The sequence below is a fragment of the Bombus affinis genome, chromosome 7 (genome assembly GCF_024516045.1).
Source record: "Bombus affinis isolate iyBomAffi1 chromosome 7, iyBomAffi1.2, whole genome shotgun sequence".
In the NCBI taxonomy this organism is placed as follows: domain Eukaryota; kingdom Metazoa; phylum Arthropoda; class Insecta; order Hymenoptera; family Apidae; genus Bombus; species Bombus affinis.
Window position 1 is genome coordinate 2,503,534 of NC_066350.1, and position 21,096 is coordinate 2,524,629.

Here is a 21,096-nt window from a genome sequence, read left to right on the forward strand (position 1 = left end):
AACGAATTACTTACTTGACAAACTAAAACTTAAAGAAAATCCATGATCCAAGAGGAAAGATGGAAAACTGTCAAGCCAGACACCGAACAACTACTGTCATGATTTCCACGGAGTATAGGCAAGGATTTCTACAAGCTGAAACGATGGCATCGTCGTAGACGAACGCGATTCGTGGGGACGGGAAAAGTAAGGAGGTCGGCATCATGCATAACCCCACGTCGGCCTCGCATAAATATTCTAATAACTTCGGAAACTAATATGATTGCATCCAGCAGGAATAATATCCTGTTCGAAGTGGGCATCGCGGCTGTATGCGTGGAATACGAAATACGTGGAGCGCTGCGTCCACATGAGAACGATGTCGCGCTCCTCCTCACGTAACCGTAGATCGCCGCGAGCGAGTGGAAGCGATCTCTCTCGATGACAGTGATTACTTTAATCGTGCTTTCCCTTCCCCGTCGAGACTGTTCTAGAAAATAGTTATAGCGATGAAAACCATAAGATGTATCGCTCCAAACTATCACACGATGTTCGATAGCTATGGATTGTCGCAGGAATGTGGACGCCATTGCAGATATGTATTAGAAAGGTATGGGAATAGAAGAAGATATGGAAAGAAATATTTTCTTTTGGATATATGATTTCATTCTCGTTTTTAGTAGAAAATACTTTAGACAATAAAAACTTTTGTTACTAGTCGCGAAGAATCGTGCTTTGGTTGTTTGTATGAGATTTTAAAATAATTTTAGAGAATTTTAAATAATTTAAAAATAACTTTCAATGAAAAATTGACTATAAGATTCTAGTAATATTCTTGTAAATAACAATGGTGAATGCATAAGCCTAAGTGATCCGTATCTTTTTACATAAAACTTCGCTGTTATGTTGAAAAATCAAGGATAGAAAATAAAGAAACGGAGGTGTCCTTTTGTTTTAAGATAATTATCCTTTATATATTGTATTTATGAGTCTGATTTACTCAAAAACAAAGTCTCACGTGATATCAAATAATTCGATATTTTCAATATACTTTCTCGTACATAAAATCACATCGTTCCATGGTATATCATAAATTCTACCATGTAATACAAAGAAAGGGTAATTTTCAACGTATGCACGTTGAAGTACGACGACGACGAAGGCCGTGAACGAATGGTTTCGAAACGCCAAGGACTCGTTAACGCGAAATATCGTTAAATCGATTTCTCGCAGATTCGAGACGCTCGACGAAAATCCATCCGAGAGATTCGAGTTCGAAAATTAATTTCAATCCGTACTTGAGCCCCTGGCTCCCACTCCTTCTTCCTCTCTTTCGCTTCGTCTCCTCTCCGGCTAGGTTGGTCAAACAGCGCCATGTACAGCGCGGTTGGAAAATCGAGCAGCGCTCGAGTACTGGAAACAAAAGGCCGACGTTTCAATTAGGTCCCTTATTAGTTAGCGATAATAGGGCCAGCGGCGGTCGAACGGTAAGGCCAGGGCTTTCCAGTGCTTAACCGTTGGCTGTGTTAGATTCGCCGGCTTGTTTGCGTGGATCCAGCTCTTACGATATTAAGGGCTGACTAGGCATTCACCGATACCGTACCAACCTCCAACCACCCACGAAGCCCCACCTCCTACGCGTTTCGATGTTTAGAGCCACCCTCTAACCTATGGCTCTCCTCGACCCGTTCGACTTGACCAAGATAGAAGGGACAGCGAGGGAGCCTTACACTTCGTGGCTGGACCATTCGCTGGGTCGATTGATTTTCTCGTGTTAGGATGTTGCAAGGATGGAAACCTCTGATAACAGAGTTTGTATGATGGAAAATCGAATTCGTATCTTCTAAAGGAAGTTTGGTATACAAGGAATGTGTTCGGTTGATGCTCATGAGGAATTTAAATATGTGAGAACAAAGGGTAACATAAAAAATAATTTATAAGAGATAAGACTATAAGAATATGAGAAAATCATATGTAAATTGCGGAAATATGGATAGCATCAAGGATCAGTAAAGGATATTTTTAATATTGCTAATGTGTGTAAACATTTCTAAGTTTGGTTTGGACTGCTTTATATTGTCACAACACTTAACAGTATAGTTCAGCTGTATACACAAATATACGTACATATGATCAAAAAGCTGGTGTATACACACGAAGTAAAGTGTGAGGCTTGATAGTAGAAAAGGGAGAGAGTTAGCGGTGCGTTCTCGAAGCCCAGGAGGAATTTGTCGCGAGAAACCGGTCGCAGCAGTCGCCTGCGGCTCGCCGCAACGATCCTCCGTCGTTTTAGCCATTGTACGGGTACCGCACGCTACCGGAGAGACCGTTGCCGTCGCTATCGTCGGAACCCTTCGAAACTAACTCGCCCCGGCCGAAACTGCGCCCGCTTTCCTCACCACGAAACGGTCGACGTGGTTAACAAGCAGGCACGCGATGTGCATCCGCTATCGATTCGAAAGTGAAAAGACCGAGGCGACTTACGTGCACACGGAGAGGAAATGGAGCACGGTATTGCTTCAAGAATTAACTGTGAGACATTGTGTGCTTGATGGACGATAACCAGTTCGTCAAGGAACAACGTCGTAAACTTTGGACACCCATGTACATTGCTCTCTTTGCTACCGCTTAATGCTTTGCTTTCCACGGGGTTGGAGCTGGAAATTTTGGAAGATGAACATCTGATATTATGTACCAGGGAGCTTTTGCTGAGTTAGCAAGTTTTCTTTTCGAAGTCCATTGTTTTAGAGAAATACTTATTCTAAAAGATGACAGTAAAGGATTATTTTTAAAAGCAGGGCTCATCACTGTTCACGATTTTGATTCACTGGTTAGCCAATTTTTGGATGTCATTGTTTGAACCCTCTGTCAGGTATTATTAGATCCTTTTTATCATTATCCGCAGAGCTGAGAATTATAGCAGTGTACATCAAAATTTTAAGGGTGTAGGAACAGCGTAAGGATATAGGAAGATATATAAATCACCGAATAAAAGTATCCAAAGCTTCCGCAATATCGGCAGAAAGTTATCTTCGGCGTCGCGTCGGTTCTTTGCGCCCGCAGAAACCGGAATTGGTTTTAGTGTAAATGTAGAGTGGCGGATTCGCCGGGTGTTGGAGGACGTCGTGGCGGATAGGGTGGCGCGGCGGTGGAGTGGTAGCGACATCTTGTATTGTCAGATCCCAACGCGACAAATTCATAATTGCGTTAATGCGGGTACGGCGAGGGTTCTTGCCGCAACCACCGCAAGGCGCGCTATGGCGTCTTGCGGCTGTAAGAGAGATAGGGACCAGGCCTTCGAGAGAGCGGGTGAGCGCAGGAGGGAAAATGGACGAGAAGGAGAGAGCCACTGAGAGAAAGAGAAGTCCCTCCTGACAGAGGCTCGTTAATCTTCCAAGGATTACGCCAGAAGGAAGTATCGCCATTGTGCAAGGTGCTCCTCTTCCAACCGATAATTATTAATTAAACTGGCCTAACGGGCCATTTCGCGATTTATCGATTTATCGGGAGATCCTTGCCAGCGTGGCGATGTTGAGACGTTTAGAAAAAAATCGGTTGATCTTTTGATGAATTGAATATCGTTATTGAATAAAATTGTATATGCTTTGTCATATATACAAAGGATGTTTGAAAATTGAATTGATATTATTTTGTAAAAAGTTTGCTTTTTTCACAGTTCAAGTATTTTGATATTTCGCTAGCGTTATGGACAGTTTCATAACATGTCTAATTATCTATCATATGAAATTAGGCTAGGATTATATAATCATTCAAAAACGATGATCTCACTGAACTGCTATTTAATATTCTATAATACAAAAAAACAATTTCACCTGGTATAATTCCATTACAGATTACGCTTAACATTAGGCATAAAGCAGTAACTCTTTCAACGCAATCGCGATCAGTCTATCAGCTCGTTTCAATAGGGTGTAGTTTTTGAACGAGAGAACGCGCGATACAGATGAGCCAACGAAGCGTGTTAATCGTCAGATTTTAATTAATCGTGGAAGATTAGACAATCATGAAATCGAACAGGAAGGGTCATCAAATCCGCACGAACGAACACGAGAACGAGAAAAGGGAGAGGAAGGGTTACGCGTGCGACCGGCTCGCAAACGGGCCGAGGGTAAAAAGGATAGAATTGCAAAAGCGAGAGAAGGCGTGGAACGAACGAGCCGAAATAAAACAGTGATATCGAGGCATTTCACGCACGAGCAAGAACGTTTAGCAGATTCAACGTGCGTGCCGGTATTCGGCACTGCTACCCACGGTGAAACGATTCTCTCTTTTCATTCTCTGTTCCATGGTTTGCTGTTTCATCCCGTCTTTCTCTCTCTCTCTCTCTCTCTCTCTCTCTCTCTCTCTACCTCTACCTCTCCCACTCTCTCTCTCTCTCTCCCTCTGCGTGTAGTTCGCCTCTTTCTTTCTCACTCTGGTATGCCTCTATCACCTACACCCTCGGTCAGAAGCTCGCTGAAAAATACTGCTCTTGCTGACACCTGTAGCTTCGACGTTCTACATATGTGCGTACGTACGCCGACCGAGCGCCCATCGAGGAAACGAGGGGCAAAAACGATTATCGCCCAAGAAAATTTCCATAAGACGACCGACAGAGTACCAATTTGACAATCTCGTTATGCATCTCGCGTTTTTTTCATACAGAAAATTGTCAGTTGAATTGTACAAAGTTCGATTTTATGGGTTATAAAAATGTGATTTTTTAGAGGTTGAAAAGCTATTTTGACTCTTGGCATTTGAAAGATTATAGCATCTACTGAATTCATTGATTTATAGTTGGATGTGTTGTTGGAGGTCATTATGGTACTCATGATTACACAGACATCCTTGTCTTTGGTAGAGCAGACGGACGACTTAATATTGATATTTATATTTTGTACAATAGTTTACAGATATCTCAAGAGTAATCCACATAGGCGTATTTCTATCCTTGCTTTGAAATGATATTCTATGCACATAAACTGAAATAATTCTTTCCTATTCTAACACTAGCAATACTGCTAACGTATAAGAAATATCAAATCCATTCCTAAAAATATACTATATGTGTATATCTTGTGAATACGCTCGAACCCCATGGATATTGCAACGCTCATACAATTTTAATCATCTCGACATTACACGAAGATTACTAATTCAACCAGTGTATTAAAAAGTGGAACAAAAGAAAGTATCAGTCGAAGAGATTTTTCATTATTTTCACGACGAGCGGAAAAGGTTGGTGGCCGAAGTGCTGCGGTGAAAGGGGAACAGATTCCACAAGTGGTGGGACTTTACGGGACTTAAGATTAATCCTCATAATTACTCGATTTCGTTCTTCTCTGCGGGGCCCCTCTTGTATCCGCTTTTTATACGGTAGCTTGCACTTCGTACCATCTGCGGTGTACCTTCGCGAAAGGGACCAGAGTAGAATGAATGGCAGAGCTTGAGAGGACTCGGTTGCTCGGCCATAAAGATATTTATCAGGTGACAACCCCGGTCATCCTTTATGATCTTTCCTTTCTTGAGGTTTTCCACCGACGTCTCAGAGACAACTTCACCCTTCGGCCAGTCGCGTGCCACGTTATTCGATGACACGACCCTCGCGCATTCTTTTCCTCCTTGCCGAGATTCCTTGTATCTTTCCCTCAAAGGGGGAAATACCTCTGTCGAGGAATGCTTGCCTCTCTTCTGATTTGCTTCTGCTATTTATGTTCGATAAATTTAATTTTTAAATACATTTTCTGGCTTGTCATCATCTCCTTCACTGTCTGTTTTTCTACATACCGAAAGATTTAAAGTTTGTTCTTGTTTTATTGTTGTTAATTTTCATTCTAAGAGAAGTTTAATTATTAATTATTTGGTGCTGAGTATATTTTTTGAAATATTCTCAATGAAATCACATATTCTCGGATGAAATTCAAATCGTTTCCCTCATAAACTGCATTCGTTGCTTCAATACCGATGAAAATCACAGCCTAGTTTGAAAAGGAACCCAATTTTAACAGAATAATGTAACATCCTCACACCATTGTCTATGCCTATGTAAGATTCCCTACCCCAGAAGACTAGATCCATGAAAATGTTCCAGCGGGAGATCCGAAACCGAAACGAGCAGATAGGAGCGGCACATCGTTCGACACTACATTTACCAGAGAAATATAGGGGTTGGTTCTCGCGGATGACCGACAACGCGCATCGTGGGCGTGAAATCGGACGCCGGCCAGGACGTCCGCTCGACTCGGCAGCCGACGGACAATAAGAATCGATATCTTAATTAACGAACGCTGGTGGGTCCGATGTGCAAGCGAACTCTCCTGCTCGTAGAGAACGGAGGGAAAAGGCTTGTGGTGTGAAAGAGGAAGAGATGAAAGAGAGAGGGTGACGACGATGGCAAGAGGGGGTGGTGAACGCAGGGAAATCCGGAGACTGGGTGGTGTATTCGATGGGGTAGGAACGCCTGACCGGAAGCGAGAGTCTGCGAAGCCCTACGGACCTCGACTCGTCGTCCCACCGGAAGCGCCATTCACACGGCCCTCTCGCTTTCGTCCGCCTTCCCGTCGTGGTTTGCCGTTCTCCTATTCGGCAACGCTGATACGTTCCTGAATAAACAATACTCCCCTGGAAAAAAAGTTCGGCTGCAGCCTGTGTTTGAAAAAATGATCGCGCCGCCAACTACGTCGCCAGATCGGGCATGCCCGTTTCGATTCGATTCGTTTCACAATGGATCCACGCTTTTGCCGGCTGCGTTAATCGTGCCTCTTTCTATTGATAACGGACGGACCGTTGATGCCAACAATCGCATGTACGTATTTTAATTTGAGATATCTTGCGGTTTTTCTTTCTACTTCTTATTCTTCCGCTGAATTGATTCGTATTGTAACGGTTGAGATTGAAAGAATTTGTTCTCTTCCACATGCTGTGACTTTTAACTATCATTTTTAGTATAAGTAATTCTGTAATAAGTTGCTTTCCCTCTGGTTAGTAACACGATGTTATTCTATGTATTTTCGACTCGCAGAAATTTTTCAAGAACTGAAAATCCCCTAAGTAATCCGTAACAATCCGTAATTAAATCATAATTGTGTATTGGAAAAGGATCGTCTTAAATTGTACATCGTTGTTTTTGTTAACTTCTTTATCATCACATACCTGATTCTTCCTACAGTTTCGTGTTTACGTCACTCGAAAAAATGGAGCAACGACATGTGTCCCTGTTGTATAATGCACGGGGTCTACGATATTCTTGGAGTTCGGCAGACTCTCGTGAACGCCCGGTCCAATTAATATCAGCGCGAAAGAAACGACCAAGGCCGAGGAAATTAACGAATTGAAGGGTACGCCTTTCTGAGATGCTTTTACCGCGACTGACTAATCCGATAAAGTGGCCGCCTCGCACGAACCTCCTTTTTCTCACTGGCGTTCCGTTTGATGAGATATGACGCTAAGCATTCTATATTGACTAATAAACTCCGGTCCCCGGTTTCTTTGCTAACGAATATTCGCTTCTTAGACGCCAGTCATTTGTCCTTTTCTTGAGGTTTCCTTCGATTAGCCCTTACAATTTCACTTTGCCATATGATGGATATGCGTGAAGGATTATCTTACAAATGTGTCATTCAATTTACGTGAATAGTTTTAGCTAAATTAAATACATAAGAAAATTGATTTCTTCGTGTTATTGAATTAATTCCATACATTTTTTAACGTAAAAGAATTGCTGTGACTGTCGATACAAGCTGATAAGATCAATATGAGAAGAATGCAATATTCGTACGATTATCTGTAATATGAATTAATTCGTCACATTTCTATATGTGAAATGTACCGCCGTGGCACCATGTTTCTAAAATTGGATAGAGTTTCAATTGAAGAACACTCCAATATTTGTCTAACTTTGTGTAACACCGTGGCTTTAGAAATGAAGAGAGTTAATGGTAGAATGTTCGACTTTCGTGTACATTACACACCCCAGTCGAGCGCGTTTCCTCACGTTCATTGCTGGATGGTCTGGGCCTAGGATGAAGTAGTCAGAGGCCGCAATGGTAGACACCTCAATCAGGACTCGCTTTGGAACCCAATTTCACGAGAGAGAGAGTATTTGCTCGTATTTCTGGTGGCGGTAGGTTTGACCTCTCGTTAATCACCAAAGGACCCGAAGCACGAAGGCGAGTCAGACAAGCTGTGTAGTTGACCGCAACGACTGACCGTTGCCCTGTGGACAGGCTCTTAAGGGTATCCTAGCTACGAAATACCAGAACCAGATGGCTTCGAAATCTGAGGTGCGTCTTCCAATCGAGGTATCTTCGGCGTTCGTCTTCGCGGTTTCGATGGAACTTATGGCGTTTTAATTACCGAGTTGCATGAACTTTGGAAACTACTGAATCGTTATTGATTAAGAATATTTGCTTTATATTAATATATAGCGCTTAATATATAGCGACAATATGCATATATGTACAAGCGATATGTATATCGATATGGAGGCAAAACTAATTTCATATTGTGGCATTGGTTGTTCAATTAATTTATAAATTAGAATGGGAATTTCTAGGTCGTGATAAGTGTGTCGAATTTAGAAACTTTGATTGTGTCAAGCACGTTTTGTACGAAATTTGTCTTATTTTGAGACTTTAATAAAACATACGTGAATCTAAAAAGTTTTCAATAAGAAGATATTCTCGATGCCGGTGTTCGAAACTGTAAGCAATACGTGCATCGATTTCATGCGAGTCGAAGCATCGCCTCGAGCAAACGTCGTTGGCTTGTACACGGCGTCTAATCGCTGTATTAGCTAGCTTTGTGGTTAAGCTATGCTATTGCTGAATTAGGGGCAATTTGCTTCGAAACACACCCTTCCTATGTTTGTGCTGCCTGTACGAATTTACTGGAACGCGTATTAGAGCTCAACGATCGGTGTTAAAATAAGCACTAATCAATTAAAAATACAAATTTCTTTGTTTAACTAAAATTTGAAATTTATCAAAATATAATTAAATAAATCCTTTTATCTCAATATTCAATGCCATTTAAGTATTTTACTTTTATGAAAAGTACTTGATACTTTGATCGATTATGAAGGATTAAAATATTGCATTCAAGTAGAATTAAAATATTGCATTCTTCAAATTCTTCAACAAATAAATTTTAAGAATAAATCCATAATAACCAGTCTACTTTCTGCACATGTAAGAATCCTCGCCACATACGAGCCCATAGTCTCTTGGCGCATATCGTTTGTTGGTTTTGCGGTCTACCATAACGCTGCCTTCGCTGTAACCTCTTCCCTTCTCTTGGGAAAACATGATTCCAACAACATTGCTCAGCAAAGGGCTGCTTCTCATGCTCCTTTCCGCATCCAGCGCGAACGAAATCTAATCACGCTTGCTGGTTACCCGGTTTCTGATAAATTCTTCCACCTAACTTGCTAACTATGCAAAATATTCGAAACATCCTGATCTTTGATTATCGTTCATTCTAGCACGAGCTGTTTCGAACTGTCACAATTACGTAGGATATTTCACATAATTAGATTTTATCATTTAGAAAAATATTTTCGTAAAACGCATTGGTAACTTTGCTTCAGATTTTTCATAAAATTCGAAGTCACAAGCTTTGATATTTGATGCAGACAAAAAATTAAAAGAGTGCCCTTTAATGATAAAAACCTCTTTAACGAAAGATTAAAAATCTAACCCTAGTTGTAAAGTAACTTTCACGGATGCTAGCGTGGTATCGTTAAAGTAAGTTCATGGTGTACGCTCAAACGAATAAGAGTCAGTGTTTCTTTCTTTTAAGTCGTTCACTGACTCGTTCATAATAGTGCTTCCCTCTAATTACTCACTCAAATCCTTTCCACATTCGCACCTCTCTTCCCTGTTCTTCCACCCTTCCGTCACTTCCTTTCGCTCTCTACGTTATCACTCTTGCGTTCTTCGCAACACTTAATCTTCCCCTTCCTTAATTTGCCCAACAAATAATCTCAATTTGCCGTTTCTTCATTTGCCAATTCTACCACCTCTGATATACATCTCTGATGTATATCTCTCGCAAAGACATCCACAAGATTCCTCTCGAAATTCACAAGCTATTTACCTTTGCCCCGTCCCTCAAGAGAAGCAGCATGGACCTACTGACGATTGTGCTAGGTTACAATGTCTGATTGCCTTTTTCGCGGATGCCTCTTAATTACTTCTCAACTGTATTAAGGACAGATGAAAAATGTCACTGTTCCGTTATCCCTTTGGTAACGCTTTCGGGCTCGTTCGAGGGTGTTCTAGAAAGTGATTCGACCACAAAAGATCAGACGTGGTAGGGTACGAGGCAAAGAAAAGAAGGAGAAAGAGAAAGAAAGAGGAACAAGCAGCTTGCGAGGGATAAACAGAGGTGACATAATTACTGAGATTAATGCAGCCTTGAGCTTTCGGTGGCAACCGAAGCTCCCGACCGTGCTCGCTTTTATCTCGCGAACCATCATCTGGTCTTGCTTCTCCATCCTGTCGTTCTTCTACCCATTCCACCTCCGGAAAGTAATTTGGGGACGAGAGGGAACGGTTTTAAATTTTACTTATCCGTGGGAGTTGGATTTACTCGTGGCGTTGCTCGCGCCTCGGGCGACTAACTCCGTCTTCTTCCTCCCAATAATTTCGGCGAAATGTTCGAACGAAGAGAACGTATCGTCACACGAGCTTCCTTTGGAAAATGACAGGACAGATGTTTTTTGAGTAGTTAGTGGGAATTTGAGGTGAAATAGAGATCTATCAGACGATGAAATTGAATCGAAGATTGTTACAGATAGTATTATCTTAATGTAGAGGAAAATGAATAAAGAATTATTGAAGTAAAAGTTAGATTAATGTACAGATTTCATCGTCAATGGTAATTGTGTACTTGGATTATAATATTTTCCCAGAAAATCGGGTATATTTGTACTTGCGAGCATGACATGGTAATTGTTATATAATTTCATTTTTCCATAATCTGCAATAATTTACTAATTTATGCCACCCCATCAACGACTCGGGAGTTAAGACTCATACTTACCGTCTCTTTACGATTCTAAAACAGAAGGTTCCGTAGTCCTCGATAATTCCCGCGGAAACTATTGCGAGACGTCCTCTTGGAGGCACTCAAAGGGATGCCGCGGCACTTGGTAGAAATTTTCTCAGCTCGTCGCAAAATCTCTCGCAGACGACATCCGTACCTCTGACACCAGGGACCCCCTTCTTCTTCTTCTCGCTGGCTTTTCACGAACAATCTAGCTTGAGAACTGAGAGTGGGAAAGAGAGAAGTCGTTGTAGAAGTTCCTATTTTCAAGCGAGAATACCAACGGCGCGAATCTTCTTCTCTACTGTTCGCTGGTAGCGTGTAGAAGAGGGCCACTATTCACGCCGCGTTTCTGGAACCCCTTTCTTTCCCTCCCTCTTTGGTCGCGGTACGCCATTGCCTGCTCGAGAGACAATGATATCGCAGGAAGAGAAAGGAGAGGAAGCGTCTCGGTCCGCTTTACAACTCCCGCAGGAGCTGCCTTTACCGGGGTAAAATTAATATCATAAATAATATCGTAAAGAAAAAAAATACAGCCCGCCAGCGTCACGGGCGACGTTACCGCAAAACGTTTCTCTCGCGGCTTGATAAAGAAGGGTGTGCAGAAGAGAAAGGTGAAACAGAGGATGGGGTGGAGCGGAGAAACAGCGAGCACCTCCCTCCGGAAAGAAAGCTCTGGCCCGGCAACTCGGATGTCGGATTAAAGAAAACGAGTTACCGCGGGCTATCTACGAGTGCATTCCATTTGTCCGATTTTATCAACTCGCTTGGTTACCCTGTAATCAGCAGAGCATCAGGCTATTTAAATGGAACATTGCAACGTTGGACGATGTTAAGAGAAGAAAAGAAATGATAATAATACAGAGAAGAAAATGTGCGATGAATTTGAAGAACATTTGTGAACTTCAACGAAAATAGCTTGATGATTAAATGATTTGAAAGAAATAATTTATATGATATCCTGTGCTTCAATCACTGTTATTTTTAAGAAGATTTAGTCACTCGTTAAAGTCGTCAAAAAAAAATTTAAACATTGTACTTATAACGAAGGCGAATCACATACATGTCATCAACTTCGCTTCAATATCCACCATACTACTGCTTTCATCATCATACAAGAATCTCAATCATACGCAAGAACCATACTCAATCAGTCCGTGTACCTTCCACCCAAGCCACCCCTTTCCGCATTAATTTCAACACTCAACTGCTCGACGCCTAGGAGCCTATCGTATCTTCTTCAGCCGCTAATTCCGGACCTTCGGCTCGTTATTGCGTATTGTCCCAAGTCTCTGGCGTATTAGAGAGGCGAAGAACGACGATACCTCCTGCACAGTATCCGCATTTAGCAGTCTTGGCCCGACAAAAGACGCGTCCCTGTGATTCAACCGGGATTCGAAACAACGACGCGTTGAATACACGACGCCAGCTCTCTGTATTGTAACTGACTTCCTCGTCGTCGTGTAACGTTCATTGCTCTCTCTCTCTCTGTCTCTCTTTCTCTTATCCTTCGGTCGCTCATGTGACTTGATGTTTCTCGTCGAACAGCACTATAATCATCCTGATAGTACAAAGCGGCTAGCCGCGTTTCCCTACGGTAACCGACGGCAGCCACGTCGCGTCTTCCACGCCATCAAATGCTGATGATACAGACGATATGACGTATGTATACGCGACAGCGCTAATTCGCGCCATTGTCGTGCTTCTCGGTGAAACTAGGCGAAGCCACAGGTAGCTGAAATTCACCCGTGTGTATCGTGCCACGAAATAGAAAACGGAGGGGAACAGAAACGTGCCGCTTACCCATTACACTGATTGGTTGGTTAGGAATGCGGTGATACTCGCTTCACATTCAAGCTTCGCTACGATTTTCGTTGGGCATCTGGAACGCGTGATTCGTGAACACTTTGAAACCATTGTTACTGGTAGGATATTTATGTTGACCAAAAATATGAGGTCAATGTTTGTCTCGTGATTAGCTTTTCGCCTCTCTGTAGACCGTGAAATTTTCTTGTTCCTTCTGCGACTCGTCCAGAACATTTAATTCCGTCTGAGCGTTCGCTATATTTAGGTAAATGGGTCAGAAACTGTCGTTGTGCGCTTCCGAGCCATCTAACTTGCTCGCGGAGTAAATTGGTCTCAGTCACTGAACGATTTGCTAGATACAGCGGTTGTTAAAATCTTTCTCTAACCATGGTTTAATCTGAGAATTTTATTACCAACTATTCTATTCTTTAACCCATTTTTAAGTAGAATTTAATTTAAAGTAGAATATATTGCAATTTATATTTCATTAGAAATCATTGATTCGAACTACTTGGAATTTAAAAAATCCATTTATTTGTTTAAATAGATGTTTATTTGTTGGGTTAGTAAAATTCCACCATTCCACGTATTAAGTATGAAAGTTTAATTTCTTCTTTAGAGAGTGGAATAGGATGTTAAACGAAATAAGGCACGAAGAGGTCTAACGGGACACGACCGCTTTATTTTTAACAGTGCGATTCTGAATGCCTTCCTGTGACTTTAGTGGCATCGTAAACTGAGAGTACATAAACGAAGTCAGTCAATAACCGGCGAGCAAGCAGACTTTCACGGACGAGATTTTAACGTGTTTCTCGCTTTCATGGCGAATGGAATTATAGTTTATTAAAGGGAAAAAGTTTCGGCATTCCCCTTTCAAATAATCTCTATGGTACGAACTTCGACTGGGAATATATATTTACTTTGTCACTGAACAATGTAACATTAACAAATTTAATTGCTCTGTGACATTTTCATTAAAAGATATTAATCTAGCTGTAGTATTATTACGAATTCCCTCTACTTTGCAGTTGAATCTGAATATGTACATATTATGAATATTATGATTATTTTGAATATTATGAATATTATGTTTATGAATTATACATCGTTTCATCTTTCTGAATTATATTTGAAAATTACTTTATGTTAAAAATCTCCAAACTGTAGGTACCTATATAACGAATTCGAGAAATCGACAAAAAATCAAGTTGATTAGTTTGACTTCTGAGAGATTTATACTGTAATCTTCATTCTTTAAGTACTTCTTTCGAATCTAATAAAATACAAAAATAACTGACATAATGGATTTGTCATCCGAATTTAACCACAGCCGTGACTGTACATTAGCCCGATAGAACGAGCACCGATAATTGTTTCGATTTCCAATTCCGGTGTGAACGGGTGGCCCCATCATGAGGAAACTCGCGAGGCATGGCACGTTCTACGTCGATAGGTCGATAGGTTGTGCGGTACATCCGGTTCGGATAGCGAGAGATAAACTGGGCCGGCAGCAGAAACGGGATGAATAATGAAGTGAGTCGCGCCTTGGCCGGAAGGCGAAATTCAGCCAGGCCTGGGCTAGACCCCGAGATTAGCTCTGAGTTATGGCGTTAAGATCACATCTAATTGTATCAGTTTGGTCCACCAAACCAGTCTCTATCTACCTATCCATCTGTAGCAGCGAGCTACGCCTCTATAACCTGCTTACTCGGCCCTCCTTCCGTGTCTCTTCCACGCCATTGACCAGGACCTTAAACGCCGGCCGACCGTCGATTTGCTTAATCTTGCGCTTTGCCAGGACTTTCCAGACCCACGAGTCCGCGTAGTTACGACTCCACTTAGCGCTGGTTACAACTATTCGTGGTTACGCTTGGTTACCTATCGGAAAGCCACCCCCTTTGACTTCCAGCCGGGATACTTGTGTGTAGGCTTTATTTGAAAACCGATCGGGAAATGTATCGAATTAACCGCCTCATGACGTGGTCGACAGTGAACGATACCATTGATGATGGTATTTGACGGTGGAAGGAGATTTATTAGCTCGAATAGTTGTACTTTGAAATTAATCGAGGGTTTTGTTTCTTAAGGGATAATTGAAATTGGGTGTTTAATGGGAACAGCTGCCTCTTTAAGATTTTCCTTCGACTCTAAGAATTTCTGGAAAAGCACAGTAGCGAAGAGGAACTTTTTATTCTGAAAGAATTCGTCGACTCAGAAAGTGTTTTAGGCTACATCTGTTAATTCTGATACTCGCTTCTTTGAATATGTATCGCCCCGGGTTATCTCTTGGCATTAAAGAGGAAGCGATTGTAAGTAGAGCGAAAGACAGATAGAGGGTTCGAGCGAGAACACGAGTCTGTAATAGTTTCCTCCAGGCTCATCCTCGCTCTAGGACGTCGGTCTGAATAGATGTACACCTGTCTATCTTACATGCACATATACACATTTCACAGTAAACGCTATCAGCTACGTGTATCGGGTGTACTAATTATTATTTTCTCATCAAGGAATTCACGAAGATTGCGAATTTCTGTATGTAATTAACGTGAACGTAACATCATCGCTCTTAAATTTGTAAGAACGAGGAATAATTAGTTAGATTAAAACTAATGTAGCAAAGAAGCAATTGCAAGTTTCAATCGATATCGTTGACTCGTAAATCGTAAATGAAACACAAGTTTTTAGACATAAAAACACAAAAGATCTAAGTTGCTTCATTCCAAGATACTTTACTTCAATTTTTAAATTTTACGCGACAAAAATCATCAATAAACTTTTTTATCTAAGATACAAAATACGAATTAATATTAAATAGTTTGAAGTTAAGTAAGCTGACTCAAATCTAACCCAAACTTTAGTGGTCGCTGATGACTCAACGATACTACTTGTGGATTAAACTCTCTCCGTGAATTTTTCACAGGGAAAAAGGTCGGTCAACTGACAGAGACAAATAAAAAGTCCTACGGCTAACTTCTAAAGAAAATCAAACGGATTACATACCAACGCACGTTAGAAATACCAAAGTACCAAGTTTTTCAAGCCACCTGGTATTCGATCTCAGACAAGGAATATTGCTAAGTTTCGTCAACGAAGGAGATGAGAGTAGCAAGGACTAGAGAGGACTAGAGCGCGCGGCAGAGAAGCATTAGAGACCCGGGATGATCACTGAGCGCTCGGCACTAATCAAGACGCATGATTATAGGCCCCAAAGCGCCCCAGAGCACTAGCTACCATTCCCTTCAAGGAGAAGCCGCCAATACGACCTCCTCATCCGTTCATTGTCGTTTTGTCAGATTACAAGGTCCCGGTTTTTAGCGTGAAACCTTCTGCTTGGCGCATTGAAGTCTCCGTTCTTTCACATTTCACAATTACTTCCTAAATCTTTTTTTTATGATTTCAAAACATGGGCAACTTTTATTTTTCTTAATTAATATACTTTTCAAAATTCAACTATTTTTTATACAATTCTTAACCAAAGAAACTCCACAGAATTAAGAGAAAAAAATGAATTAAATAACTTATCGAGTCAGAAGGGAGCAGACAGATTTAGAAATTGTAGTATTGATAATCAATTTTCCTAGGAATTAACTTTCTTAGTATTTGCTCGCACGAAATTACTTTAGTCTGAAAACTTGGCCGTCGAGTCAATTACACGTAAGCTGATGTACTTGGCGCAGAATGTCTATGACGATCGATTACGACATGACACAAGCACGGGCGATATATCACAAAGGGAGATGGTTATCAGGCAGGCAGTAGATACATTAAGCAGCGTGTAATTCCGTTAACTGGTCGTTATACGCGTATTCGATCGTTAAATAGTATCGACGTAATTAGACGCGTCGCTGTCAAATCACCTATGTTTGATTCGTCACCGCGCCGCGGTAACCAATGATCGCAGTTACACGCTTAATTGCGGTGCCCCTCAGTGGAATCACACAGTTTGATGCTTAATTTAATGATCGACTGAGTACTTCCATTCGTGAATTTGAGGCTACAAAATGTTAACCTGAATCTTCATTAAATCTTAGTACGTAAAATATTTAAGGAACATAAATTATTTATTATAAAAATGAGCTGCTTATCAGAAAATTAAAACTTCATGTAAAAAAGTGATAAAAAATATATCTTAATCTTAAAGACATCTTTGAATCGCAATATACAATGCAAGAAAAGTTTCAATCAATTAGAGATCATATTATTCAGATTACCCTGGATACTAAAACGACTCAATATCACTCGCGACTATAAATATCCATATCTAAAATAAATTCAAAATTCCCTACCTTGGATGTCATTTAAACAGATTTATTTGAAGGTTCAAACGAAAGGTCAAGAAACATCTCTGAGTAAAAAATATTGCACGATAGCAGCGTGATTTATTTTCTATCCAGTCATCAGTACGTGCACGTTAATGCCACCGGTTTCCTGCCATTGTTGCACATGCAACCGCGACCGGTGCACGATTTCGTGAAAACACATCAGAGTCTCCGTGTAGCTTATTCTCGCGCGTGGCAGCAGGTGAGCTGTTTCAAGACCGGTTCGTGTTACGACAAGTGAAGAAAATGGAGACGGATGATTTCCTTTTTCTTGCAGGCTTTGGGTCGCGTGACAGTTGGTACAGGGTTTGTGAAAAGGGCCACCCCGATGAACGCAGCCTCGCCGTGATTACGGTGCACGAGGGTCGCGCACACGTGTCGCGTGTATGCGTAACGTACATATCCGCGACAGCCGCGTTGCTTCTGAGCATAATTTAACGCGATACGTTGGGGTTGTGCTAACTTGCTTAGCGCAACCTCAAATAGAACCGTAGGTCGGGAAATTTGCTTCCGTTGTAGATGGAGGGAAATCGACGGGAGCATCACTTGCCGACAGAGAATCCTAATTGCCGGAACGATCATCTCCACGGAAATGACGTATATAATTAACGAATGAGTACTGATTTATTAAATCAACCGACATGTGCTCGAACGATCATGTCATGTGACTAAACGTATTACATCGATTGGTTATGTAGATTTCGCGAATAAAGTTAAGTCATAAAAAATGCATTAGATGAGTATATGGATCGTTTGAAAGATTATATTTCTGGGTGAAATACCTAAATACGTGTAGAAGACTTATTAAGAATGTATTAGGTTAAGATGCAGAAAATTTGATTATCACATGAATCATTGCATTCACTGTTGAATGCACTCAAGAAGCGTCTATCGCGGAGAAGCAATTGTAATAGCTCTACTTCCAATTCTGTAATCGGAAGGGAACGCTATACACCGTTAGAAACGCAGACAATGAATTTCACAGCACGTGCCGGTTGTATCTAGCGTTTATACTCCGGTTTCCTGATTGCTTCGTACAAAGAAGTTCGTGAATAGTTCTCGAAGCACTGTAGGCAGCGTACAAAGGAGGAATTCGATCTTTGGTGGAGGAGAGAAGAAACAAGAGACAGCAAAGAGAGGAGGGACGATAGGCAGCAGAAAGGGAGGAAAGCAACAAGGTTCGTTAATTTTACGAGCGTCGAATTCGCAATTCGACCGATCGAATATTAGGATGATTCGCGTTCGTACATGGAACCAGAAGTCCAAATAGCATAGATCATTTCGATAGATCATGTATAGAATCCTATCATTGTATTGTAATCTCTTTGTTACAAAGCATCCTATATTGAAATACAAGTCTACTTTGGAACTTTTAATCTTAATCTGTTAACTGAGAAAGACGAGTTAAATCGTCAATAAGATTTCTAATCTCTCGAATATAATAATGTCTCTATCCATAGGTATTCTCTTTTTTAATGCGTCCTATCATCTTAAAATTATTATATGTCCAAGAACTAAAATTGTCCTAATTGGAATTGATTTCTCTTTGCCCTTTTAATTCTATAATTATGGAAGTTTCTCAGAACAGGTTAATAATAAATATTTGTACGAAGGCAAATCAAGAATTTTTCTAGCTGCTCTGCTGGATGGTAATCAGTTACAGGATACGAGATAGTCAGTCATCGCGATGAAACATTTATCGAGCTATTACATGTCGACTTTTCGAACGTTGAAAGAGTATAGAGCGGCGATTGATCTTTAAGGCAAGCAAAAGGGAAGAACGAAAAGCCGCGAAACATTCATCACACCCTCCGGAATCTGTCGGGGACGTCTTCTATCTCGGAGCCCATTGAAAGTTCTCTCGCAACGGAATAAGTACCCAAAGAGTATGCGAAGTATAACGTCATGCGAGGGTCGACGGCCTTACGTGTGTTTGCTTTTATTTAAATTGTAAGTTAGATGCCATCGAGGACAAGAAATCGCGGCCTGGAAAGGCTTTTAGCGAATGGAAAGAAATGTTTGAACTAAATGGTTCGAACCTATATGGAAATGAGCGCTGAGGTTGCCAATCGGTCACGTGACTGATCTGAGGAAAACTCTCTTCTCCTCCAAACTCGAGTTTCTCCTTGGAAATAAACTTCTTCTGTATGCACTGTGAGGAAAATTCCAATAGAGGAAAGATGGTAATTTTCTTACTGCGCTGATTCCACTCGAGGTGGATTAGAAGTACGACATACTCTATGTGACGTCTTCTTGATAAGTATGATTAAAGAAATAATTCTGTTTTCTAAGATCAATGCAAAGATGTTAAGACACGAATTTCAAATCTATAATTAACAGTCAATCATGATGATATAGCTATAAATAAAATCAAACTTAACTAAATAAATCACATGAAATCAAATTTAATTTACATAACTTATTCAAAACAGATAAAACATACGACAATTTACACATTTTCTTCTCAATCCACGCATCTTCTTAAATATAGTCTGCTGTACAGCGTCATGAACGAGAAGGAAAGTCTCAGAGCACTTGGGCTTCATTTCAAATTCAATTTGATTAATCGGCAAACGTCCGCCACGATTCATCCTAGGCTACGTTTAAGCGGCGCGGCGAAATCAGCCAGCAACATCAGTGTTTCTCCTCTTCCTCAGTTTGCCTCTCTCTCTCTCTCTCTCTCTCTCTCTATCTCTCTCTCTCTCTTTCTCTTTGTATACTCACACCAAGCTACGCAACTCGATGCAGAAAGTTGCTCGCTAATGCGAATCCGCACATAGGAATTGCACTGTTTCGTCTACCCCAGAGAGAACCGTGTGATGAGGGTCGCAGAGATGCATGGGGTGGTTGGCTTGCATTTGCATACTCGTCAGCTGTGCTTCCTTCAACTTTTCCTGCGACACACCCTCCGTGGAACTCTGCAGGAACTCGTTGGTGCGGGTATGCACTCGCGTCGGATAGAAGAGGGACTCAGGGGATCGGGAGGGGACAGCAGTCGTGTATTTCTAGTCTCATAATTCAAATTTCCTTCGGCTTATTTATGTAGATTCATAATTGCAAATTTACTTCGGCTTATTTATGCAGTTTTCGTCTCGCGCTCCCAGTGTAGCCAGTCTTGTCGCTAATATGCGGCTGCGAAGAATTTCTCCCAAGGTAAATGTCGATCATCGTAATGCTCGCTGTGAAAAATGAATTCATCATTGGATGGACTTGGATACTTAATAGGCGAGGAAATTTAAATTGTGTGAAGAACTAGGTACATGAATGTGAACCGTTACGTACATGGAATGATCATATCTTTGGTAGAATCGATAGGATTTTTTGTGGTTATTTATTTTATAGATAAAACATAGATAGATAGATGAAATAGGTGAAAATGTTTTATGAGATAGAAGTATTTAATATATGACTTTATTTGCAAATAGAGTAAATAATCTATGAATAGTCTAATAGTGAGGAAAATCAGTCTTAGATTTTTTGCGACAGTTATATTTAAAAAGATGTCAGCGACGTTGAAACGTACGACTTTTGGTCAGAATCTCTTGCTAAACAAATACGACTTTATACACTTTATTCTAATTTAGCAATTAGTATTCAAACTTACCATTTTACGTCAAAATACGTCACATTATTGGATAAATGTTTGTTCTATTGTGATAAGAGGTAAATTTCACAATTTAAGATACTTTTGCTTAACGTAGCCTCGTGATTCACGTCAAATCGATGGCATTTTCACCCGGCCCATAAAGAAGCTCGATGAATATTTCAGAAAAACATAAACACCCAGCTCGCGCAAATCCCTCGAACGTCCACGTGAACGCAAAGTGATATTTGAGCAAGGTCGGTTGACGCGGTGCCCAAAGAATTTTAACATTCTTCGAGCGTGTGCTCCTTTCAGCTGCCCCACGATTCTCCTGTATTATGCATGGCCCTCAGATCGCATTTC

At 41.0% G+C, this 21,096-nt stretch overlaps 1 protein-coding gene across 14 annotated transcripts in view; it reads left to right on the forward strand.

Moving 5' to 3' along the window:
* LOC126918331 (mucin-5AC-like) overlaps positions 1 to 21,096 on the forward strand; it is a 304,827-nt gene that overhangs the window by 170,257 nt on the left and 113,474 nt on the right. The gene's annotated exons all lie outside the window — the stretch shown is intronic.